General features: G+C 39.6%; 1 protein-coding gene across 4 annotated transcripts in view; it reads right to left on the minus strand.

Moving 5' to 3' along the window:
* The window catches only part of APBA1 (amyloid beta precursor protein binding family A member 1), an 89,873-nt gene that overhangs the window by 55,659 nt on the left and 7,063 nt on the right, over positions 1–27,151 (minus strand). Inside the window, exon 2 of one of the 4 annotated variants that reach the window (XM_071729841.1) lies at positions 14,964–15,115. The exons of 2 other annotated variants lie outside the window; for them this stretch is intronic. The gene's annotated coding sequence lies outside the window, so the exon portion shown is untranslated. Of the gene's footprint in view, positions 1–3,306; positions 3,366–14,963; positions 15,116–27,151 lie in introns of those variants that run through there. One more of the 4 variants, XM_071729843.1, reaches the window with a different exon arrangement.

A 27,151-nucleotide genomic window follows, 5' to 3' on the forward strand; every position in this document is an offset into this window, starting at 1 on the left:
GGAAAGCATCCATTCCCACACATTGCCCATAGGTCCCAGAGGGGTTGGCTCTGCTGGTTAGCAGGGTCTACAGCATCAAGAACTGCCCATGTTATCACCTCAGACCCCTTCCTGCATTTTGGAAAATGCAGCTGTAGCTGTAACCCTCTGCTGCCTGTTTTGCCCAGAGGAATCTTAACTCCTCAAAATAACAGTATTTAAGAAATATAAAAACAATCTACTTCTGTTCCCTCTCCCTCAGAATAATCATATGTCAGGCAATTCCTCCTATGTATGCACACATATGGAGACAGATGGGTCCCTTTTTGTAGCTGCGGGGACAGAAGAAGTCCATGTTCTGACCAACACCTAGAGCACCAGCTGGTGTAGGGACATTGCCAGCCACAAACCTAAGCACTCTGATGATGACATTGAAGGGCCATCTGCAAAGCACATTAGCTTTCCCAGATTTTTGTTCTCTTTTTTTGGATGGAATAAATAACATTTTTTTTACACTTTTTGGTCACAAGGCCTACATTTCTCCTGTCATAGCATGAAAAGCCCCCACCTAGAGTTTCAGGCAGATGTACTGCTCTCCTCTGGAAACTCCAAAAGCAACTGCTCAGTGTCCCCTAAGTGCACTCAAGGCTACCCACAACACTTCAGCTGTGTACTACCTTAACTGCTTCTAGGCTCTTAGCTTCTGAGAAAAAAGACTTGCCAAATCTGAGTCATAATTTAAGAAGAAACCACCTCACTTGCTACCCTGAGGTAACTACCACTGTTGCAAGGAGTGGCTAGAGCTGCCCTGGCCTGGACACAGCTGGTTCCAGATGGTTCCCCATGGGCCACAACCCTGTCCCACAGTGCCTTGGGGAAAGTATATTTAGGAAAGGGTAAAAAACACTGCATGGTAGGGAGAAGTGATGAAAAATATGTCCTGCAGACAACGAGGCTGGTGGAGAAGGAGGGAAGAATAAATAATACATTAATATAAAATAAATTTTAAATTATTATTATATACCATAACACTATTTTTATAAACAAAATTTGCAGTTTAAGACAGTTAAAAATAATTATTTTCATGTTCTTGTTATGTTTCAAGTGTCTTTTCATTACTAGTGTAGAAAATCACTGGTGCAGCCTGCAGATCATTGATATATTCATGCAACTTAAGCAAACCAGCAATCTCCTTGACTAAAACTCACATACTTACTTCTTATTGTTGTCATTATTCCAACATGTGATACCCAGTGCACTAAGTCAGTATACTAAATTCCCAGAAATAAATGTTATCCAGTTTACATGAGGAAATCAGCTTCTCCTTCAAATTCATCCCTGAACTTCTACCTTTCTTTTGACAAGAGGTTATTATTCTGTGACTATGTATTATTTCAGCAAAAAGAAAAACTAAATCAAAACCATATCAAAGCACTTCCTCAAAGCTTCAACAAGAAAAAACAAGGTTTCTAGGACACTTCAGAGTAGCATGGTAGCAACTAAATAAATTCACAGATCCCTGCACATGTTTCTGTCTGCAAACATCTCATTGTAGAAAATTGTTTCAGGTCTCTCCGATTCAAGCAGGTGGAGAAAAAAAGAATAAACTGCAGTGACCACCCAATTAACCTGCAGAGCACAGACTCAGAACATAAACATAACAGCATTTCCCCTGCACTCATGCTCTGAAATGTGGCTGAAGACAACAGCCATACTTAGAAGCACCCAAGTGAAGGCTACTGCCTAAGGCTCATTTTCAAAAGCAATTTACAGAACTTGCAGGCTTTCCAACAAACCTATAGAATTCTGCTCTGTAATATTACAAGAGTTTTTGCTTCAAAGAGTTTAATTCCCTTTCTACTGTTTCCTTTGGGGACCTTCCTGCCCTATGCAACCTAGTCACCTGGTAGTAATGACACCAGGGATAGATGTAACAGATCAGAAATATTTCATTTCTAGGAGACAAAGTAGTCAAAGACACAGGTGGCTCCCTCTTCAATCCCCAAGTCAAGTGAAAAAAAACAAGGGGCCAATGCATAACTGGAAATGAACACCTGGCTGCACAAACAACATCCACAGAAGGGTTTTATTTTTCTAAACTGAGAAAGACTGCTTGGCACAGGAAGGGCGGCCCCAAAAACGGAGAGATGGAGAAGCTGCTCAGAATACTAGCTCAGCAACAGCAAAAAAAGACCTCAAACTAGTTTGTGAAGGAACTAATGGGAAAGGCTCCGACAGATTAAGATAATAATAACTTTGTCTTAGAACTGACTCTAGCAATCAGTCAAAAATGGGAATAGGATTAGGGAAGACAAGAAGACAGAATGCCAAAACATAGCTCATGATTTCCCGACATATGTCAGAAATACCACAGTATGTCACACCCAGCACCACTAAACTCTGTGGGGCAACTATAAACAACTGTAATAGTGACACAGAAGGTGACAGCTTCCTGATGAAGGACAGCCAAAGGAAAAAGTAACAAAGAGTAACAGGGTTTGGTATCATGCTTTAGGAACAGTGCATATATTCTGAAATTCAAGAAAAGATCACAGTATCAAAGAATGGCTAGGGTTGGAAGAGACCTTAGAGATCATCTAGTTAAAATCCCTCTGCCATGGGCAGGGACACCTTTCACTAGATTGGGTTGTTCAAGGCCCCATCTGAGATGGCCTTGAACACTGCCAGGGATGGCACACAACCTCTCTGGGCAACCTATTCCAGTGTCTCACCACCCTCACCCTCACCCACCAAAGAATCTCCTCTTAATATCTAATATTAATCTCCCCTCTTCAACATTTAAAGCATTTCCCCTTGTCCTCTCACTACACCATCATGTAAAAAGCTCTACCACAGCTTTCTTGTAGGCCCCCTTCAGATATTAGAAAAGTCACCTTGGAGCCTCCTCTTCTCCAGACTGAACAACCCCAAGTTCCTCAGCCTGTATTCATAAGGGAGGTGCTCCAGCCCTCTTATCATTTTAGTGTCTCTCCTCTGGACATGATCAAGGAGCTCTATGTCCTTCTTATGTTGAGGACTCCAGAACTGGACACAGAACCCCATGTGGGGTTTCACAAGAGCAGAGTAGAGGGGAAGAATCACCTCCCTTGACCAACTATCTGTGCTTCTTTTGATGCAGCCCAGTACACAGCTGGCTTTCTGGGCTATAAGAGCACATTGACAGCTCATGTTAAGCTTCTGGTCCACTCACCCCCCACCCAAGTCCTTCCCCTCAGGGCTGTCCTTAGTCCTTTCTCTTCCTAACCTGTATTCATGCATGGGATTGCCTCAACCCCAGTGCTGAACTTTATACTTGGCCTTGCTGACCTTTATGCAGTTTGCACAAGCCCACTTCCAAGCCTGTCAGTGTTCCTCTGGATGCCATCCCTTCCCTTCACTGTGTTGACTTAACAATGCAACTTGCTGTCATCAGCAAACTCGCTGAGGATGCATTCAATTCCACTGCCCATATCACCAACAAAAATATTAAGCAGCACTGGTGAGAGTACTGACCCTTGACGAACACCACTCGTCACACATCTCCATTTCATCACAACTCTTTGGGTGCAACCATCCAGCCAGTTCATAATCCAATGAGTGGTCCACCCATCAAACCTGTGCAGTTCCACTTTAGAGATTAGAATGTCGTGTGGGATAGTGTTGAATGCTCTGCACAGGCCCAGGTATAAGATAAAAGAGTAAACTGTAGTTAAGATGAAAGGCAGGGAAGAAAACAAGAAATGCAGTAGTACAGGTGAAACAGACTTGCAAATCTTGAAGCAAACAAAGAAATTTTTTCTTAATTAGTTGTCTCAACTACCCAAAAGATGGAAAAATAGAAGAAATCACTAAATTGGGCACTGTGTGAGAAACTGATGCAACACAGTTAATAGAAGTATGCAAGGAACTTTGTTGCTTAGGAAAGTCTAGAAGGTGACCAGGAAAGAACATGTTGCTCTGACTAAACAGGGAGGATTTAGTGTTGAAAATCAAGATGTGATAGATGATTGCATCATAATCACAAAACAATGACACAATGACATTTACCATTGTCAATATAGCAGGATTTTAATTGTAACAGGATGAGGATAACGGACGTGGGAGAGGCACAAAGAACAAAGATTTACAAGATGCTTAGAATACAAGGCCTCTGAGTAAAGACTGAAGGAAATGAGTTTGTTTAGGCCCCTGAGAAAAAAATAAACTGCCTAAAAAGGCTACTAAATACTGCGAGCAGATTTTAGGGAAAAACTAAACAAAGCAAGGAAACAAACAAAACAAACACACAATTGTAACTTTAAAGGATAATGAAATTTTAAGACTGATTATTTCTGAAGGCCATGGAATCTCTTGTCTCCTTATCTGGACACCTAAGAAGGGACTAGAAAAATATCTAATCAAAGATGATTTAAGTGATTCATCATACCTGTATACAGAGGAATGAACTAGATTCATGTCTGGAAAAACCTTCTGGCCCTTTACTTCCCCGTTAGTGATAAGAAGATTTCACAGTAGTAATTCTTGATTATTAAAACATTAATAGACATCTTTAAGGCAAGACAATCAGGGGATTCGGCTCTACATCTTCCATGAAGGCACTCATTTATTTCCAAGTAAATTGAACAGAAAGACTTCAGTAAGAAATTAATTGTATGTAAAAGAAATCATGAGTAATAAGTCAAACTGGAGCACAAGGCCTCATAACAGCTGAGGCCTTTGTAAGGAACATGGCAGCTCACTGCAGGAATTTGAAAAACAAGTTACCCTCCTGCTCTGGCATGTGCTCCAGCACATACTGTATAAGAACCCGATCATGATGACCTGAATCTGGGCAGGGATCGAGGGGTAAAATAGCATACTTATATCTAGGAACTGTAGAATTATAAACCAAATCCAAGCACTCTAAGATTGCAGCAATAGGTGAATTTTGGGCTGCCAAGCCACTCACACTGAGACAATCTAATTGCTAATGCTACATAAGGCCTACATTGCCTGCATGAAATACGAAATCTGGGTATAAATGTAGCAAAATGCCAAAAGGAACCAATGTCAAACACTTCTGAGAGGTCTGTTTCCTTGGAAAGAGACAAGGAGGTGCAAAGTATAGGAAAACTTTGGCCCAGACTAACCAAGAATTTGAGAATAAAATAACAAATAGAGAATAAAATGCAAAATCAAAAGGAGAAAAAAGCAAGGTGGGTCTTCCAAGGTGATGAGGCTGGAGGAAATCCCCTTTGATGACATGCAGGACTCTCCATCATGCTTATCATCTTGAGATTTGGGCGATGGCAGGAAATAGATTTAAGCCTGTCTTTAGAAGATGTAATTTAGTAGTAATCACACATATGAATCCTTAGAACTCACATTCTGTATGATCATAAAATTGTAAATTGGTACATTTGATTGCCTACTGTATAGTTTATTTTGCATAAACTATTTTGATTCTCCACCTATTTCCTTTTACAACTGCTCATTAATCAATACTCATCTTAATAGCTCACATCAGCTGAGTTTTAAGTCTCTGTTCTAAAGGGTGAATATCAAACCTAGGCAGTAACAGAAATGTATCTACATAGCAATTATTTCTTATGTTCTTATATGATGCAAAAGTGAGATTTTGTGATAAAATCTCACCCTCAAAGCAGCACAGATAGAAAATGGCAGGGGCAAAGCTCAAATGCCCAAGCTACCCATCCTAGGAGCCATCAGCCCATCAAAGCCCCATCTCCACAAGCCCAGAGGAGCACAGGGACACACAGTGGTAGAGAGGAACCCAAACCACAGTGATTCCTAAGGAAGTAACATCCTGCCTGGGCCCCTCCTGGAGCAACTTCCATGTGCAGATGTGAAACCCACCAAGAGGAGTGCTTGGGAGCTGGAATACCTTATGGACAAAGGAGCAGGATGAGGTCCCTCCCTGGGACATGTGTGAGGGATCTGTGTCTCCACTTGATCTGCATGGATAAGGTACCTGTGGTGTTCACATGTGCAGTGTACATGTGTCTACTGCCAAGGGAGGCTCAGCCCTGCTACTAGATGGACATGGGGCCATGGAGCAGCTTCACCCCCCTCAGGCCACCAGATGTGGTATGATCTGTTTTCTTCGAGCAGTGTAGTATCAAACCAGACATGGACAAGACTGTACCTGCTCTGTAAACCCAACAGGCCAGCAATAACACTCTGCTCTGACCATGCTAAATAAAAATCAGTTTCATTTATATTATAATGGGTTAAAAATTATTAAATAAAATAGTTATAAGAAAGATGAAGCACTTCTACCCATAGCCACTAGGAAACTTTTTTTTGAAGAAATACTGTAAGAGTCCAATTTTCTACATTAAGACTAAAAAAAAGATATAGGTAGCTGCAACACTTTAGCACTTTCTATGATAAACTTTGTGCTAGTTAGTAATAATTTCATCATTTTTGTACTGAGATGGAAAGGGATGATGCTCCAAATATGAAATTCTTGTTTTCTGTCTAATCCCTTCGTTACAGTGGGAAAGTCACATAAAATATCCCATTTAGTTTCCCTACCTATAGCAAGCAAATAGCATGACACAGGAATTTATCATGCTACTTGACTGCAGTGAAAAATAATCAGAGCACAAGCACATCCAACAGCAGTAATTAAATCAAACATACCTCAAGCATATTAGTTATATGTGATATAAATTTTTCACTGCAAGTTTCATCAGGGATAATGCAGCTGACAGATATTTAAATATCTATACAGAGGGACTGTGTGAATTTAACTGTAAAATCTATCACCAAATTCTCTGTGCACCCTGACAGAAATGCGGAAGGTTAGGAAAAGAATTATTTTATTTCCTTTAAAACAACCAGAGAGCACTTGGAGAGAGCTAAGGTATGCTTCTGAGACAGTAAGGACATGTCACAAATGGAGTGAATTGAGTCACTCTTTGTAATGCAAGATCATAAGGTACTCCAACTAGTAAATAGCTGGTAGCAAGCTGAAGTGGTTTTGCTCTGTGTTTGAAACTGATGCTAAGTTTTTCAGCTGAATTTCTCAGTTTATATGAGCAGTCCCATTTGCTGTAGCATCACTGAAGTGAACGGACTCCAGGAAGAAGTCAAATTATTTGTAAATGTCCCTACATAGTATGGGAAATACTTCTAAGGCCAGAGAGCAACTCAGCAGTTTCATAGCACAGCAGTTCCACTCCTACCGCAGGGCAGACCCAGATTCTCTTCAGAAAGCTCACAGGGAAAGACACAGACTGATCCCCTTAATCCACATATGCTGCCTATCTAATCTTGAAACTACTTTGCAAGGAAAATGGCCTGTGGCTTCAATGACAGCTTTAGAAGTGGTTGCAAGTTTTGTCACCTGCTACAAAATATTTGAACCCCAGTTCTTTTTCCTTTAAAAAATTGCTTGTAAAAAGCATCATGAAATTATTCTTCTGGTAGAATTTAATAATGGTATTTTATTAAATCCACTCAACTCACCAGAGTGGGGTGACCAAGTCTAAAAAAAATTTCAAACATAAGTTTTGTATTAACAAGACCACCTTAAAATTCATATAAAAAGACTACATCAACTTTAAAACAGGATTTAAAACCCTGTAATGTCACTTATGATGGCCTTAACACAATGGCCCATTTAATTTTTTTTTAATTTTATCAGGGTTTAACATGTTCTAAGCGATTTATTTTCTAATTCCATGGACAGTGGGGGAGGCAAGCTTAAGAGAGTTTGTTTCCAGAGAAAAGGATCAGATATTTCCTTCCAAATGGTAATCACATCTATCAGTCCCATCTTCTCATATAACTATATAATCCCATGGGATTAGATTTTGGTGGAACCATAACAAGCAGGATACCAGCTGGCTTTCTGAAACACAGACTGCTGTTTCACAAGGCAAACTTGTGCACTGCCCTCCAGTGATGGCGTATGATAACCAGGTTATCATCTGCATGCTTGATTTCTCAGCAGACGATCCCAGAACTAACTGCACATGGAGAAATGGAAAACAACTTATATTTCAACCATTTAAGATCAGAAGTTGAAGGCACTCTAGCAGGCTGATCGAGTGCAGTGGAAAGACAAACATGCTGTATGAAAATCTTACAAGGCCAAGCCTATCCAATTCACACTTCTCAAATGCAGCTGAGAGACAAAAAAAACCCTCTCTCCATCTGTAAACTTCAGCCACATTGACTTCAGTAATGCAAGCTGGACCCCAAAGTCCAGGCTGAAAACCAAGGAAGTCTCCATGTCTGCACAGAAGGATCTGTTCCTGTGGTCCTCCCCTTGATTCAAGAGTCCACTGAGGACTGACCATTACATTGCACAGCATCTAGCTCTACATGAGACAAACACATCAGCCAAAAAAAAAATTGTAATTTTTTACAGCTGATTTGAAGTATATCTTCACAACACACTTTTAAGATGTGTCTCAGGAAGACTGAAGAGGTACTTGAACACCGGCAGTCTGAAGTATTTTAATGTGAACCAGATTAAGCATATCATTGTGAAAGATACTATCAAAGTTTCTTGTCTTCTCCTCCTTGGCTTTAACTTCAGAAGCACACTAAGGATTGTTTTTCTGAATACAAGTGCTATTTTGCCCTTCTGTTCTAATTTATATGTACAAGTTCAGCATTAAGCAAAAACTCCTACAGGATCTAAGTTTAAACTTTGGATAAAGGTTACTAGGCACAAAGAGAAATACATAACTAGCCAAAACAAAAAAAAAAAAGTGAAAACCTTCAAGGACCTAGAAGACCAGGATAATAAATATAATAAATAAAGATATAATTTAGAGGAATGAAATATCTAATTTCATTGATTTAATCGTTTAGACCATTTGGTTTCTGCATATTCCTAATGCCCTCTATACCAGGGCATTTGAAGATTTATTGCTTGATAACTAGACATTACCTTTAAGTGCTATAAATACATCTCTTATGATCCAAGATGGCAGTCAATATGCTCCCTCACGCATTAGCCAAAGGGAAATAGTTACACATACTCAATACAGATGTCTCTCTCGGTCTGTGTAGCCCATGATTGCTTCTGTTTGGAGTTCCCAGGAATCAAGATCAGAATTCAAGCAGCAAACCAGACAAACTCATAACTAAACCATGATCAGGCAGACCCTCACCTGGAATCTCACAGAAAAAACAAACTGGCACAGAGACAAGGCACAAGGATACAACTAGGACAAGCCTTATAGCTCCTTGCAAGAAGAGTCTAAGAAACCCAAAATTTACCTTAACAAAATAAAAACCCTAGAACTTGGAAGTGAAAAAGCCCAACCTTTTTAGAGTTAAAGTATGATGTTGGTAAAAGGACAAATAAGTATAAAAAATACTAGACAAGAAAAAAGTTGTTTCTGCAGTGGCTTTCAAATGGGAGTTCCAGTAGAACCAATGAAAAAATGTCACCTGTAGTTGTTCTTAAAACACCAGTATTTTATGTACAGGAAGATTTGGGACATCAGACACTTGTGAAAACACACCAAATTGCTGAAGCATGGTGTTTCTATACAAGTTTTCTGGCCTTCCTGTTTGCTCTTCTAAAATTTAAAACCTTTGCTCTTGAATTAACTTCCATTGTGCTCAGCACTATCCCAAGCAATCAAGATATCACAGAGGTTTTCTTGGTTAGTGAGTAATAAGTCCAGTTGTGCCCCATTCCTGGTGAGCACATCCAACATTTGTGCCAGGAAGCAGCCTTGTACACGTTCCAGAAACTTAACTGGTGTCAGGTGAGCTGCAGTGTTGTTTTTCCAACAAAGTTCTGGATAGTTAAAGACCAGGTTTTGTCGACCCAAAGCTTGCCTGACTGACCTGAGTATCACTTCATTGGTCACATAGTCTTGGTTTGAAGGGTGGTAACAGATGCCTACTGTTATGGTCAGCTTTAAAGACGACCCCTCTGATTTTCACCCAGAGGCATTCAATAGGGCTACCTCAATTACCATAGTTGGCTTCTATAAATTCAGTGTTTTTCCTTAACATAGGGTGTGACTCTTCCACCTCTTTTCCCCTTCCTGTCTGTATGGAACAGCCTATAGCCTTCTATCACAATTCCCCAGTTGTGTGGATCGTTCCACCATGTTTCAGTTATTCCTGTGATATCATAACTATCTAACTGGGCACAGAGATCCAGTTCCTCCTGCTTATTCCCAAGACTGCATGCATTTGTATACATACACTTCAGGAGGCTGACCATTTGCTACACATCTAAGGAGACTGCTGAGGCACAGTTTAACAGACAGGCATTTAGCTAATCAACATTTTCATAACATGCAACTTAGTGTTTCACTAATAAAAGGCATGTCAGGACCTAGCTTTTTATCATTTTCAGCAAACAACTATTGCAGGCAAATCAATCTTGACTCAGGAAATTTTACTTCATTTCACCTTTGGCCCATTAACACAAACTTCTGATTACTGATTTGAGTATTGAGGAAAAAAATCAAACACTTAAGGAAGACTTTTTGTCTCCCTTCTCCAGGCTCAACTTCAGCCCAACACTTTTCCTCACCCTTTTTTGCTTCAGTTTCTCTCTTTTTTTACCACATGACACTTTGTCCTTCCCAGTTCCTCTGACTAAGTAATAGGCAATGTAGGAGGCTGAAGGCAGCGTTGTTTGCTTTCTTTCTGCTGCTCCTTGCTTCCTAGTTGTCTTCCTGCACTGCTGCTGGCTTCTGATTAATTTCCTTCCCTCCAGCTTGAGCTCCTCCATGGGCTGCCAGAGGTGTCTCTCCCTGGTGTGTGTCCTCCAAGACCTGTGATCTCTTGGGTCAACAAGCCCCAGCCTGGGTTGCTGGGAGCTGCAGTCCTTTGGGAGTCACACTGGTCCAGTGTGGGTCGTGTCCTCCCATCACTGCACCTCCAGCCAGATGTCTCTGTTCCTCCTCCCTTCCAGCAGCTACTCTCTTATGTAAGTTTAAGCAGCAATGACATGTGCCTCCCTGACTGGCTGAGGTTTTGGTGCACAACAGGTTTTTTAGACCTGTCTGGAAGTGGCTAAGACTGGATGTATTTGGGTTTGGTGTTAAGGTTTTGGTAGCAGGGAAGCTTCAGGAACTGGCTTCTCTGAGAAGAGAGCAGGGGTTGCCCCATGCCATGTAACAGAGGAACCCACGAAGGACTGCAGGCCATGGGAGGGACCCCACTCTGGAGCAGGGGAACCATGGGAGAAGGAAGGAGCAGCAGAGATGTTACAGACTGACTGCAGTCTCCCATATTTCCCATTCCCCCACATTGAACAGGGTCAGGAGAAGGCAGAGGAGTCATGAATAAAGGAGTGAAGTTGAGCCAGGAAAGAAGGGAGTAGGGAAAAAGTGGTTTAGTTTTTGTGGTTGTTTCTCACCGTCCTACTCTATTTTAAATTGGCAATAAATTAGATTAACTTTTTTCCCAATCTATTCTCTTTTACAGATGACAGCAACTGATAAGTGATTTTACTACTCTTTATCTCAATCCATGAGCTCTTTCACCTCATTTTCTCTGTCCTGTTGAGGATCATCAACATGAGAGCAGCTGGGTGGACAGCTGGCAACCAGCCAAGCTCAAACCCACCACACTCACTCATGGTCTCTTCAGAGCTGCTCTCTGTCTCCTTTTGTCCCCTTCTGTTTCATTGTCAGGGGCTCTCCAACCCCTGGAGCATGGCTCAGCCTTTTTCCTGTTAAAATTTAATCAGGTCCCTATTGTTCAGTTCCCCTGAACAGCAGCCTTGCCCTCCAACATGGCAATTAGTTGTGTAGTGTTGTTTGCTAAAATTTATCAAAGTATCTTTTGTCCTCTGATCTGGATTACTGAACACAAGTCCCCAGCATACATCTCTCAGACACCCCTCTTGATATTGGCCTCTAGACAGCACATGAACAATGAACCATTAACCACAACCTCTAAACCATCCAAAATTACCCATCTGGATTTCCTCCCAAACTGTTGCATACAACAGTCTCCTACTGTTGTAGGAGACAATGTCAAAACCTAGCTAGAATCAAGGTAAATAACATCTGTTGATTTCCCATTTTCAGAAGTCCTGGTCATTTTATTATAGGAAACAATCAGGTGGGTCAGGCATGATCTAACAGGACTCACTACAACCTTTTTCCAGGGAGAGACAGGCTAATCCAAGTGCAGTTTCTTTGATTGATGTTTTCTTTTGAAGATGGGTGAAACATTTACCTTTCTGAAGCTGGGAGAAACTTTTCTCAGTCTGCACGACCTTCCGAAGATGTCAGAACAGTAGAACAAATCTCTCCAGAATAAAATTTAATTTCTGGAACACAGGCAGTATAAGTCACTTGTGTAGTCAGTAACCACCCAAAACTAAAAATAAGACGGAAAACAGTTGTACCTGAATCAGAATAATTCCTGATTGCTCCTTTTTAGCACTCATTGACTTTGTTTTGGTTTGACATATTATTGTTTTGCATTTGTACAGTAAAATAAACTTAATTCCAATTTTAAACACTTTCCTAAATTTAACTATAGCACACTAGACAGTAAGATGTACTAAGGTACAATTTGGATTGAAATTCAACAATCAGAAATTCTGAGATAAACTAGTTATGTTTCCCATTCATTTACATTGAGGCCTCTGTAATACTACAAAAAGAGGCATAGGATAAGAGTCTGAGCAGAATGGGTTTGCATATCATATTTGAAAAGTAGTACCTAACATATTGCAGTTCTCTCTCTTCTTTCATAAGCAATTTCCATTTGTGTTCTCTCAGGCATACTGTTCCATTTGTGACATGAACCAAATTATATTGCTATTCTCAATTACTCAGAGATATGACAGTATTTCGTACCCAAGCAATCTCCTTCAATTTTTTTCATTTCCTCTGGGAACTATCTTGGACATTTTCCCTAATGTAGATTCACTCAGTAAGCAAAAAGAGACCAGTGCTGGTTTTAGACAACACCCAGCAAAACTGAGCAACAGCAACATCAGACTCCAGAACTGATAACTCCAGGATTCAGTTGTGGCTTTGACACTAATAACTTGCAACCATCTACTCTTGTTTTAAATTGCATCACAGAACTTGCATTCAGAGGAAGCAAGGAAACCATCAAGAAACAAGCCATAATCACAGCCCACAGAGTAAATGTGTCCAGTCCTGATTTATGCTCCACCATAAATCAAAGCCTCTTGTCAGGCTACCAACCACACAGTATCCCTGTCAGGAGAAAATACTTCAGGTATGACAAGTGTAGAAGCTTCAGATAATGAGAGAGAGAAAGAGGCTCAGCCAGTCTGAACTTCCTGGGATTTCACATCGACCTGTGAAAAGCAAGAAGGCCAGACTCCTTCCACTCCACCTACATACTACCCATGTAAAAAAAAAAATGCTCCAGTGTGTTAAAATTTCTAACCAGCTTGGGAGACATCTAGCATTCAACAAAGCATACAAATTAACAGGTTTAAAACACTAGTGAACAAGCAGCCATAACACTGCATTTACAGCACTCACTTAAAACCATGAACTCTAAACAAACCTTCTTTTCAGATGCCTCCTGAAGATACAGCGTAAGATTTCAGTTCAGCATCTAAATTATATACTGGAAATCACCAGTTAGAATTTTGATAAAGCCACTGATACTCTCCAAAACACAAACGTGGTTCATATCTTGTCTACTACAGATTACATATGAAATCTTATCACTACAAAGGAAAAAAAAAAATGGATGGAGTCAAGAGCTATGAATGTAGTCATAAAACCAGGACAGTAGGTATTGAGATAGTCTTTCTGTGAGCACTTGAGATTACTGCTTCATAAATTAAAGCAATTCTGGTTTAAACTAAAAGAAGCTCAAATCCCTATGGCTTTCTATTCCTTGTCTTCTAAACCATTTTCTGTTATAACAAAGTTATTTTTAACACATTAAGAAATCCTTATCAGACAAGAAACAGAAAGATCTAAAAACAGTCAAGGGCTACATAAGCAAGAGTTATCAAATACTCACAGCTGTCTAGTCACCTGGCAACTGCCAGATTTATATATGAGTTCAGCTTGTTTTCTTCTCAAATAAAAAGTCAATGCATTATCCCATTACATGACCACAATTTCTTTAAAAAATTAATGGCTTTATTTATTTTTGAGGTCTCTACTCAAATTTGGCTGTAACTAACCATCAAGAGTACTGATGGGATTAAAAAAAACAAAAAACCAAAAAAACCAAAAAACCAAAAAAACCCACAAAAAAACAGGCTTGTGAAAATTGCACTACTTTTTTACAACATCAAGTTGAGAAGGAAAAATATAAAGGTGGGGGGAGGGGGAGGCAGGGGGAATGTTTACATCTCCTCCAGTAGAGGGATTTTACTCCTTTGTCTACAAAAGCAATCAAACCACAGACTTATGTGACAGCATACCAAGAACTCTGCAATCTCTAAGCTGTACCATGAGATGCTGCCTGACACAGTCTTAACAATCTGCTTGCCCCCGAAGTCAGCATCTTCATTGCCCTGTTAGGACCCTCTCTTCTTTGTTCTAAACAGCCCCCACTTGACAGTAGGGATTCACTGCTCATGGTGTTGCCTCTGCACCTACAGGCTTCCAATATTCTGCTTCAGACCCTGCAGCACAGTGTGCCAAACAGGATACACCATCTGAGCCCTCACTGAGCATCCCTCATGCCTCCCATAAAGCAATATTCCTGTTCTCTCTGTACAGCAATTGCCTTTCAGTAATGATGTGACTCTGACAACCCACCTTACACTGCCATTAGCTGCAACCCCCACGGAGGTTCCTGCTCCCTCACAGCAGCACCATGCACCTTCCTCTAGTCCCTGCTGAAGAGCACCTCCCTCTCCCTCCCCTCTCCTCCTCCTCTGAAGGCTCATCATGATTATTTTTCTGTCTTCCAACACCCTGGTCGGCCTTCCCAGGATGTTGCATCTCTAGTTTTCACACCAGCAATGAAAATGTTGAGTACTGCTGACAAAATCCACACTGATGAAGGCTTCCATTTCAACAGTGACTTACCAGATTCCTCTCTGTAGTTTGCATAATATGTCTTATGGCATAGAGCAAAATGAATCTCACACGATGCACAAAGTGGAATTCTCCCCTTCCCTCTCTTCACTGTCACTGAAACAAATCAATAAATCTAGGCCAGAAGTGTATCAGGAAACCTTCTGCAAAGAGAAGGAAAATATTACACTTAAAATCATATTTTAAAAACCCATGCAAAAAAAGCTTACTTGACTTGCTGTACAAGGATGCATTTGTACCTCACACCAAAGGAAAAGAAAAATTAAAGTATTGCCAAAATTGTCAAAACAGTCAAGAGTCTTTGAACAATTATCCCTCAGAAAGCAGAACAAAAAAATGTAGATGCAACAGATCAGTAAAATCTTACACTGATAAAATAAAAATAAATTTTAAAAACTATTTAAAAATGAAAAAAACACCAGTAACTTACTATAGTTAGATTCTTTCTTGCATCTTTAACCTGCTTTTCAAAATAAATCTCTTGATTCAGCACTGACAAAGAACACATGCATCTCCTTAAGCTACTTAACCTTGTTACACAGTTCACAACCTCTGAAAGCACAGTGTCATACCAATGCAAGGCCCATGTAGTTTCACACAATGCTAAACATGGCACAACCTGATGCATCCTGTTTCAATACTCCATCCTTTCACTATAAAAACACAGAGCTCCCATTACTAAGAGCTAAAAATCCCTTATTAGGCCACTAACCAACAAATATTCACCCTTGGAAGATGTGAGAAAACCAGGCCAAAGTGTATCTGTTCAAGTTTAGCCAGTAAATCCTGCCATAGCATACATAATTGCTTCTGCACTCCAGCTGTAAAAAACCTGTAAAAAAGGTGTGTAAGACAACGAAAGGGCATTCCTGACTTCTGTAATGTAATAAGGTAATGAAGTTCCACCTCCTACATACCCACCTCGCTAGTATCCTTGCTAGCACAGGCTAGAAAAATAAAGAAAATCTCCTGAGATCCAAACAAGCTTTGTATTCAATCTCAAGTTTAGCATTACACTCCTAACAAAACAAATCAGAAAAAACACTCCCCCCTGAAGGTAAATAGCTTGTGTAGCAACCACGCAATTTCCAACATGGCAGAGTTCTTCCACAGTCTGAGTAATGACACATACAGAGCAAAAATACCATGGTATTGTAGAAAAAGGACAAAAAGTCATGCTGGCTTTTTGTTGTAAGGTGGATTAAAATGCTAGTGAGAGACATAACCAGTTATCACTATTCTGCAGAGAATAAAAAACATCCACTGTATTTTCATCTGTCAATTCAGGTAATAATATCCAAGAAATTTCTATTATATTTCTATCCAATATTGAAAACAAAATTTAAAAAAATAATTTAAAAAAAAGTCTAAATGTTATCCCTTTCCATTAAGCTATGCTAATATATTAATTTTGATGGCTTAATTTGTTTCATGGTGGTGAAGAGGTCATACATGAAACCAGCCTACTGTCTAGCAAACCTGTTTATAGCTGATGAGTCTTCCTCTTCATAACCCACTATTTTTCATATACAGCAGCAGTGGCACATCTACTGCTGATGGCAGGGATTCAAAATTATTTCAAATGTCTATTGAAAAATGTCAGTAGAAAATACTTTTGAGCAAAAGTCTGATTAACACTAAGTTCTATATTCCACAGTAACAGAAAATATTCTCCTAAAGAGCACAGTAATTTGTACAAAAATGTGCAAATAAAAATATTACTAACTGCATTATCTTTTTATGAAAGATCACTGCAACTGCATGATTACAAGTGCTGAAACCACAAAAAGCTATATAAGAGTTCTAATAATCTCCTTCAGTAATTGTTTATTGAATTAATCACAAAAACTTTCTGTGAGAAAGAAAAATGGGAATAAAAAAGGAAAAAGAAGTAGTCATGGTCTGATACACGGTGTATTCAGAATTACAAAAGAAATTTTATTTTTTAAAAGCAAAACATTTTAAATCCATTATTAGTGCATTAATCCAAAAATCTATACTTAATACAATATCAACCCTTTAAAATTGGATACAAAACCCAGGCTAACACAAGTGTTCACCAATGCCATAAGCAAGAAAGAACTTCTTTTAAAATAAACACCAGACGAATGTTCATTTATCTATATGTGAGCAGTTTTGTGGAGAGACTATCACATATGAGAAGTATAAATAATGTTTTTATAGAAGTTGATGCTACTGAAACAAAAATGAATAGACATTATTAAAGCTTCACTGAAGATTTAACACATTATGTTGCAATTTTCAATTACCATTTAGCAAGAAGAAACAAGAGAACCACGCAAGCTTGTAAGATTTACAGCCTGTGCCCAATATTATACAAACTACCCCTTCCCACTCTGTGATGAAGCAGCCTGGAAGGCAGGTTCTTTTATTAGGTTAATAATCCACAAAAAATATTTTAAAGTGATTAAGCATTTATTTATTGCTCATCCTTAACTTTTTAGCCACTGGCCAAGTTCAAACTTACTTTATGAGTCTCAAAAACTAGAAGCTTGCTTTAAGCTTGCTGGTTCACCCTCCCAGTAGGGGCAAGGTGAGAAGCCTGTCAGTGGCTGCAGACTGACGTGTGGGCATGACCAGGACAGCAGCTCAGCAGCCTCCCCCCTCATCTTATCCTCTGCCTCTTCTGCTTCTTGACCAAATTCATGGGTTTCTTGGGAGATGTGTAGTAATGATATAGGGAGTGGGATAAGAAAGTAACTGAGGCATAAAAGAAAGGCAGACTCATTAAAACCTTAAGAAAATCAGGCTCCTTGTGTGCTTGTGTTGATTAATTCTTTACAGGCTTTCTTCCCCAAAGCACCAAGGGAACTGCAGTTCTGTTGCTGTCTTTAGTACCTCACACAGATCCCCAGTACTAGACTCTCTTCACTTAAACAGTCCTGGCTTTGGGTCCCACCCAGTTCCCAGGCCATCAGAATCATAGAATCACAGAATCATCTGAGTTGGAAAGGGCCTCTGAGATCAACCCAAGTCCAACCCTTGATCCACTCCCACTGTGGTTCCCAGACCATGGCACTGAGTGCCACATCAGTCTCTTCTTAAAAACCTCCAGGGATGGAGAATCCACCACCTCCCTGGGCAGCTCATTCCAATGCCTGATCACCCTCTCCATAAAGAAATGCTTTCTAATACCTAACCTAATATCTAGCCATCTCACAGAAGCTCTTCTCCAAAGCAGCACTTCCACACCCATGCTTAAAACCTTGCACCCACCTGTCACTTACAGGGTGGCCTTGATGAGAGCTACAAGACCTGTCTGTCCCTTCCACAGCTTCCCCATGAAGCTTAACCTCATCAGCTGCAAGTTTAGTATAAGATAGTCTACAAAAATGTTCAAACATGATACTACCCAAAAGTTTATCACCTTCCCAGTGTATACAGAATCCATTTCTTCAATAGATGATGCTCCTGCTTGGCTCTGCTGCAGGACTGATTTCTTCCAATTATGGCAGCCTGCCCATTGAACTTCAGAGGGTTCTGACAATACTACCAGATGAGAACAAACTGTGACAGAAACCAAAAGATTAAACGTAGGAGTAACTGCACAAGTACACTTCTCAAATACAGAAATGCAGAGCTAGTAGTGGCAATTCCTTGAAAAGCCATTTTCCTGAGAAGAAGTTAAAAATGCAGCCAGAAGACAAGGCTAAGGAGTGGCTTTTCAATCCCAAAAATGTATGTTGGATTTCATTACTGGCTGGATTTTGTTACTGGCTTTTGTGTTAACCCATACATTCTGTCACCCTGGAAAAAAGACTGAAGAATCCTGCACCGTGAACACTCATGATCCTTATTAATGGGAGAAAAACTGTCTAAATAGTGTGGAAACTTGGAAATAAATGAATAACACACGAATTAAAAGGTTTTGGAAAGTTCTATACATCTTCTGAAAAAACACATCCACACTGCTAAAGGTAGGCAATTTAAAACAATCTTTTACATGGAAACTACAATACATCTATTGATTTAGAGTATTTTTTCACCTTATCTATATTACCATAAATACGATTTGTAAAGAAAACTATTTTTTTAATTCGCTCAAGCTTCATAAACCTGTACATTGCAGGAGAACCATTTTTACCTGCTCATAACAAAATACCTTAATAACATAAAATTGCTTTAAAACAGAATCAAAATTGACTAGTTTATGGGTTTGGGCTGTGGGATTTTTGCTGGTGGTAGATTTTGTTTATTTGTTTTTACCATATAGCCCAATAATCTCCAAAAAAAAAAAAAAAACCAAAATAACAAAAACAAAACAAAAAAAAAACCCAAACATAAAAATCTTTTGAAAGCATCACTAATAATCCAAGCTATTCTCATTTTTAAAGAGTGCAAGCCTGTCTAGAGTACAGCACACAGATTACAATGAGAAAAATAAGAAAATAAAATTGAAAAAAAAAGAGTTAAACAGAAATGTGGAAATTTCGGTAGCAAAATTGCTTCCAAATAGAATGCAGGCGTGTCCTCCAGAGATGTCCACAATACCTCAGTGCCACCTCAGCTCACGTGTGCCTTTGAGAGTGACAAACACATGGACTGAATACTAAGTATAGACCTGCAGCTGATTCTAAATAAATGTAACTCCACAAAATTGAATACTGCTTTGTGTCGGTGATAGGATTACAGCAGAACTACAGATTTAAATCAGATGCCTTTGGACTGCTGTTTCCCCACTTAAAATATTATTTCTTCTACATTAGAGGAGCAAGTGAAAAATCATTGTTTGGGACTTGGCTAGTTATGCTGGAAGCAGATCAGTGAGACCTGCTAAGTCCACGGATCTTTGAAACTAGTTCCTATTTCCTACTCATGCACTTACATTTTAAAATTCCCGAGGATTTGAAATCCTGGCATCCCCAGGCAGAAAATACCTCAAATTAATTCAGAAAGAACATTGTTACTCTTACTAATTTCCACCCCAAAGATTATGGATGTCACAGCTCAAAAGCATAGCCTCAGCTGCTTTCCAGGGCTTCCATAATGCTACACTCTGCTAGCCTATGCCTTTATCAGAAAACACCAGTATATTCATCTCTGTGGGGTGTTTCTAGAAGCTATTCTAGAGCAAGTAGTTAGTGAAAATGCAAACAGAAGCATGCAACCTAATAACTATTATCAAAATTTTTAAAAGTGCTAGTTTAAACAAAAAAGGCCATCACCCACCTGTAGTGAGGATTACTGCTTCATTATTTCTATCCTTAGCCTCCCAACATTGAAGCAACAGTGTCACCTTAATGATTTTTCAGTTTGTTGTTTTGGGGGTTTTTTGGGTTTGATTTTTTTTGTTGTCTTTTCATTGTGCTACATAGAAAGAAAGAATTAGAAGGGCACTTGGAAATCTTTTTCATTTCCAGGTATTTGTAGCACTTTCCACATTATACGAATACAAGTTCAAAATTTGCACAAACCACAGGGAATTCAACCAAAAATGATGGAAGGCTGTGAACTGCCTTAATAGCAAGCCCAAGGCTTAAAACAGTCACAACATAATTATATGTTCTGATTTTACTGAAAATAAAAAATCAGTGTTATTCTGATGGTCTGCTGGACCATTAAATATTTGCAAGTAAAATACATTCAAGGAATCCAGTAATTCAGTGAAACGCAGCACAATAATTTTCTCAATTCTGAGTGGCACTGAAACCACAGCAGCAGTTCCACACAATTGCAATCACACCATTTGCAATCAGAACCTCACCTCTGAGTGGAGTCAGGATTGATGCTTAGTTATTGCCTTTTGATCCCGTACTACAATGGATCATGATTGCTCAACTGCCTGCTTTGTGTGTTGAAGGTATTGCAGTGATAGGTAAAATGAGTCAATGTGGGTGCATGACAAAGAATGTCATAAAATCACAGAGACAGCAACAGTCTATAGAAAAAAATCCATCTTCAATTATTAATGAGCATTTGCTGCAATGCCAGATTGTAAGAGCAGAGGAAACAAGGTTTGGAGAAAAGAAACAAAGAGAATCCTTGGGCCTACAATGGAGAAGCAAGGAGAGAAGATATTCCGGAACAGCAGAAGGCATTTTTAATCATATAATCTACTTCATCTTTACAGCTACCAAGGTTTGTGCACACACAGCACCTTCTTCTGATAGCCAGCTGTGGCAATCAAAGACACCTCAGCTAGAAATGACAGTTTCCCTGGGAGTAAAATACTCTACCACCAGGACTTAAAAAACTCTTTGTTGATCCATATTAACTCTCAAATCCTATAAATAATTTCCAAACATACTCCCTAGAAGTGTTTCAGTTAATACAGCATTATTATCACAGTTTTCCCTAACTTTTAGAATACACTTCTCAGTTTTATCACTCTCAAAAAGATCAGCTAATCCCCTACCCATGCTGTACACCATTTCATTGAGGGTACTTGTACAGCATTACTATTTTTCTCTCCATCTCTTTTTGGAGCCTGTATTGCACTCTGTCTGCCACCCACTGTGCATGTATCTGATCCTTACAAGTAAGCTGATTTCTCTGCAGATTTTACTACTTTATTTTAAGGGAGGAAAAGCAAGTAGCACAAACTGTGGTCACATTTGGAATTACATTGAAGATAGACACATGTACAGGATACACCTGACCAAAGCATCACACTTGCAAAGGAATAAAAAAAAATCACTACAAAGCACAATCATATATGAGTACACTATGATCAATAGTGAGACAGTTGATACTGATTCACCAGTAACTTCTGATCTTCTTTTGCAAGGATCAAAGGCACTAATGTTCATTTCTAAACTGTCCTGTACTTCAGTCAAACTTTAAATATATAGCAGCTGACCAGCAGAAGAGTCATAGAATGCTGGAGTAAAACTAAAACGGACAAAATTTAGCACATCACAAAATGGTTGTTCTGATGGAAAAACAAAACAAAACAAAACACTATCAGAAAACTACATCTGGTGACAAACAAAAAAACAAAAGAAAAGAAAATCTGCTTATTCAAGGATGACGTCATCCTGGATCATGAAAAGCAAAGCCACATCAAAATCCCTCAGAAAGGGATTATTCAAGTTAAGGATTTGTCTGTACAGTACTGTTGAAGCCCTTGCACCATTGAGTATTCATTTCTCCAAAAACATATCTTCTCTCACTCCCTGGAAGACTATTTCACAGTCTAGTAGACCCCAGCATTAAGCTGTTTTTTCCAACACTTAGTTCTTTGTGTATCTTGCCCCACCATTCAAACTTAAGCCCTCTTTGCCATACATAGCTTTGTTTCCTGCTGCTTCAGCCAGGACTTTTCAATTAAGAAAATTACTTCCCTTTATTAACAAAAGGGAGATAACATTTCAGTCCTCTCCAATTATGAGGCATAATTCCCACACTTGGAATATCCCTTTGTTATTTATTTCAAGACAAACAACCCATGCTGCAAGAGATACACAGCTCAGGCACAGACCAAATGTTTATAGGTTCTTTTAAAGCAAAGAGCTTTAATAGTAAGTTAAGCTACCGAAATGGAAGCTTGCAATTAAGATTCTAACATTATCCTTAACCCAGTCCCTGTGTTCCTTGCTGTCTCTCTTCAATACATAAAAAAATTGGCAAAGAAAAAAAAATCTTCTCATATGAGGCATTCAAAACCACTAACCTTGGACTTCTGTCATGTCTAAATTCAAAGAGTTGAGCAAGAAAATACGGTTTTATTGATGTCAAAACCTGATGTGATTTTCACAGGATAGACTAATGCAATTTCTGCTCAAAGGTACTATAATTCTTTTCTTCACAGCATAAGGTTTACCAAGTAAAATTGAGAAAGTTTCCTTCTGAAATCCATTTATTCCTGATTAATATAACCACACAGACCCTCACAGAAAGCTGCCACTATCACTGCAGCAACAATGGGGTAACTTCCCTTGCTTACCAATCACTGCATAAATTCCAGGTACTTGACATACAGACAATAACAAGAAAAACTGTGTCCACACCCATCACACCAAGACCTATTTCTGTAATTCACTGAGCATTTTTACTGGTGTGGTAAAAGAACAGCCCCAGGTACTGGTATAGGTTGGGAACTGATCTGTTGGAGAGCAGTGGAGAGAAAAGGAACCTGGGGATGGGTGGACAGGATCACCATGAGCCAACAATGTGCCCTTGTGGCCAAGACAAATGGCATCCTGGGGTGCATTAGGAGGGGGGTGGGTAGTAGGTCGAAAGAGGGTCTCCTCCCCCTCTATTCTGCTCTGGTCAGGCCACATCTGGAATATTGTGTCCAGTTCTGGGCCCCTCAGTTCCAGAAGGACAGGGAAGTGCTTGAAAGAGTCCAGCACAGAGCCTCCAAGATGATAAAAGGAGTGGAACATCTCCCTTATGAGGAAAGGCTGAGGGAGCTGGGGCTCTTCATCTTGGAGGAGATTGGGGGGCAACCTCCTTAGAAACATATTAGACCTCTGTAAAGGGCAAGGGTCAGAAGGACAGAGCCAGGCTCTTCTCACTGATGTCCAACAACAGGACAAGGGGCAACAAACACAAGCCGGAGCATAGGACGTTCTGTGTAAACAAAAGGAAAAGCTTTTTCACTGTGAGTGTGACAGAGCACTGGAACAGGCTGCCCAGTGAGGTTGTGGAGTCTTCTTCTCTGGAGACATTCAGTACCTACCTGCATGTGTTTCTGTGTGACCAACTTCAGGTGACCCTGTTCTGGCAGGGGGGTTGGACTCCATAATGTCTCGAGGTCCCTTCCAAACCCTAACATTCTGTGATTCCATGAAAAGAAATCCAGATGGCATCTGATCAACCTACATACAGGTAACACCCCAAGAATACATTCAGTGCTAATAAAAAAAAAAAAATATATATATATGTATATGTATATATGTATATATAAAATTAAGAAAAGTTTCTTTCTTTGGCCATAAACTCATTAGGCCACAGAAAATGGAATGGCTTTCCCCACGTCTAGAGCACCAGCTATGCAAAATCATAATCGCCCTCTGCATGAAGATACAAAGATTTATTTGGATGCTGTGAGCTACTGGCTCCAAACTGTGGACTGTGAAGGTGTTTCTATCACAATGGTGAAGCATATGCCAATTTTCAAGCGCTAAGGTTTTCCCATTATTCCAGTCCATGATTCTGCTGTAATTTCCAGTAGAGCTATCTTTTTTCTGAAACATATTTTCTAGATTAAATGCAGACCCAGGCATGAACTCACTCAACTCTCTCCCCAAGTGTCTTCCACAGGTTCAACAGATCCTTTGCAAAGGCTTTTTCTCTAACCTCAGTCCCTTGCAGACAAAAACCACACTATCGAATCATTACTTTTTCTTAGGAATATGTCACACAAACTGGGACCTCATGAATGGGATTACATTTAGAGGAGGAAGAATTAGCCTTCTAAGGCAAAGGAGAAAAGTGGAAAACACGATGACATGACGTACAAACCAGATACAGATGGGAGGGAAGAGAAAAAAGAAGATTATTAAGTCCTCACCACAAACAATTCAAAGACATTTAAAATACACGGTACCCAAATAAAAACTAGAAGAGATACATACCAGCACCAGATGCAGGATGTGTACCTGAGATTACCTTCCAGATCTTGCTGCAAGTGCAGTGTACGTGACAACAGAGATGAAGGATGTTAGTGCTGTGTCTCACAAGAAGAAATTAAATTTTCACATGCTACACTTAAGGTTAGAAAAAAAAACCCCAAAAAACTAGCACCCAGGAAGGTTGCCTCTAAGGTACCTGGGGCTGAGACTGAAGAATCTGCAATCGTAATGATAACCCTGGAAATATTAAAAAAAAAATCACTGACAGACAAAAACTGGCAACAATACTACCACCATCTCATAAAATGCAAACTGAAATTGGTAGAATTTCATTCCACATTTGCTTCTAACACTCAAATACCTCCTTACAAGTGGAAGTGTCAAAAATCTTACCAGTTCTCCGTTTCACTGCTTGGTAAGCTACAAGCATCAGCAAGAATAGATACACGAGCCACTAACAGAGAATTTAGAAAATGAACGCAGGGAAAGGGTATCACAGCTGATAAGCAACAGAACAAAAGACTAAACTTCCAAGGCATTTGTCTCTCCTTAGAAGAAAATGGCTTCTAGATTTACACACTTGAAGATTAGCATGTTCATCCATGCATTTGCTCTTTAAACAGGACTGCAGCCAGAAGATTTCCTCATTGGATAATAAATGCATGGTGGAAATCTCCACAAGGATTCCTCCCTCTTGGTAAAAAAAGTTCATGTTTCATGAGCTTTGCTTTTAAATAGATGTGGTCTTGGGATCTTATCAGGTAGAACAGCAGGTAGTTCTTGTACTGTACACTAAGTCCTTGTTATGCATTTGGCATTGGCTTGCCTACAGCAAGCATGAGATAACTCGCGTGCTGTGCCATCAAAATGCAACAGAAGAATACTCAAAGTCTCTTCCCTGCTTCTCTTCTCTAAAAAAGATGAGATTTTTAAAGAGCAATGGCATGGAAAATCCCATGTTGATAATTATTTGCTTAGTAAAGCATAATCTGTGCTCCAACTACTTTAGTCAAGACTAATGGTAAAATGTGGTCTTGATCTTGAAATAATTTACAAGGCTGTACTGCCACAGTGCCTGCAAGGCTTCAGGAAGGGCTAGTTTGACCTGCCTGAACACAGAACTATGCACAACTGAAAGTCTCAGGTCAGTTTTATTTTTTTCCTAAATAACCCACTCCTGACACCAAACTTATGAAAGGTCCCGACACTGCCTTAACAGGTGACTGAAACTTTTCCCCATTTACAGCTCCCCAATTTGTCCTCATAGGAGAAAAAAAACCAACTAGACCCCTCCCTTTCCTGTACTCTTCTTACATACACGTCACCTGTAGACTATTTCCACTGAACAGATTGACCACAAGGCCCTTTCCTTGTTAGTTGGCACCAGTGGAAAATGTCTGGGTTTCCAGGGAAGCTGCAGCAACAGACCACTGGCTTCCATTGAGTGACTCATACCTGCAAGAAGTCTTCCCTCCCAAAACCCATCAGCATATTTCAGCCATGTCTCCCATGCTCATCAAACTAAGTATGAATAAAAAGAGGTGACTGCACAGCACACCACTTCATACTTGAAAGATGGGATAACTTAAAATGTGCATGTCTTCTCTCCCTAGCATGAAACCCTCTTGAGGTGTCAGGTGAAGACAGAGGAAATCCACCCAAAGACTTCATCAGATTCTTCTCAAAGCCACTAAAGCAGTGAGTTTTATCCAGAACCAGGTATGGCCACTCTTCAGCACTTCATTACATCTGAAAGGCCAACGCCAAAAGGATGCCAGATGGGTTTTTATGCAACTATGCTGTAATAATTGTCAGAGATACTGCAAAAGGCTATGAAGCCACAAGATCCCTGCCATGTAGAGGGAAAGTCTTCAACAGGCAGAGTAAATTAAATTACAGCACCTAGCTGGAAGAGGCTAATCTTCAAATTTTTTTCCACATAACTGAAGTGCTGTTTCTTAATAAAAAAATAACTCTTACCTTACTGCTGCTTGTGCTACTTTGTTACCCAGTCTTATCTAGTGTATGTAATGTTATGTATATGACCCTGCAACTAAGCGCCTGTGGATGCCACTGCTGGAAAGGAAAAAAAAAAAAAAAGAAAAGAAAAGAAAAAAAAAAAAAAAAAAATAAAAAAAAAATAAATATATATATATACCTTTGGACCTCCACTGAAGAAGTCATTATCTTCCTGGAAAAACTTGAAGGAAAAATATCTTCAACAAAATACGAATTTGCATACCAGAAATGTGGCATTTAAAAATTGCCTTTGCACAAAAAGGCTGCTCAGTGAAGTTTAAGTCCTAGAGAATCAGCAGAAGGCAATAATTTATGGAGCAGAGAACTTACTACCTTTTTGAAAACTGACTGTATGAATATCAGCTGTATAAAGGCTAGGCTTGTGCTTTTAATATTTACTCATTTTAATTTAAGTGCCTGCCTTAGACAAGACTTTAAACTACGGATAAGCAATCAAAACTAATTATCATAAGGCTGTAATTAAAAGTCTACAGGCTACGCGTTGCAGCTAATAGAGAGCCAAAGCAAGGAATTACAGCACTGTCCCCTCGGACAGATGGCCAACCCCTTGCCAAGGAGGTATCCAGCTCCAACCTCTTTCCCACAATCCTTGCAGATCTA

Source organism: Heliangelus exortis, chromosome Z (genome assembly GCF_036169615.1).
Source record: "Heliangelus exortis chromosome Z, bHelExo1.hap1, whole genome shotgun sequence".
Classification (NCBI taxonomy): Eukaryota; Metazoa; Chordata; class Aves; order Apodiformes; family Trochilidae; genus Heliangelus; species Heliangelus exortis.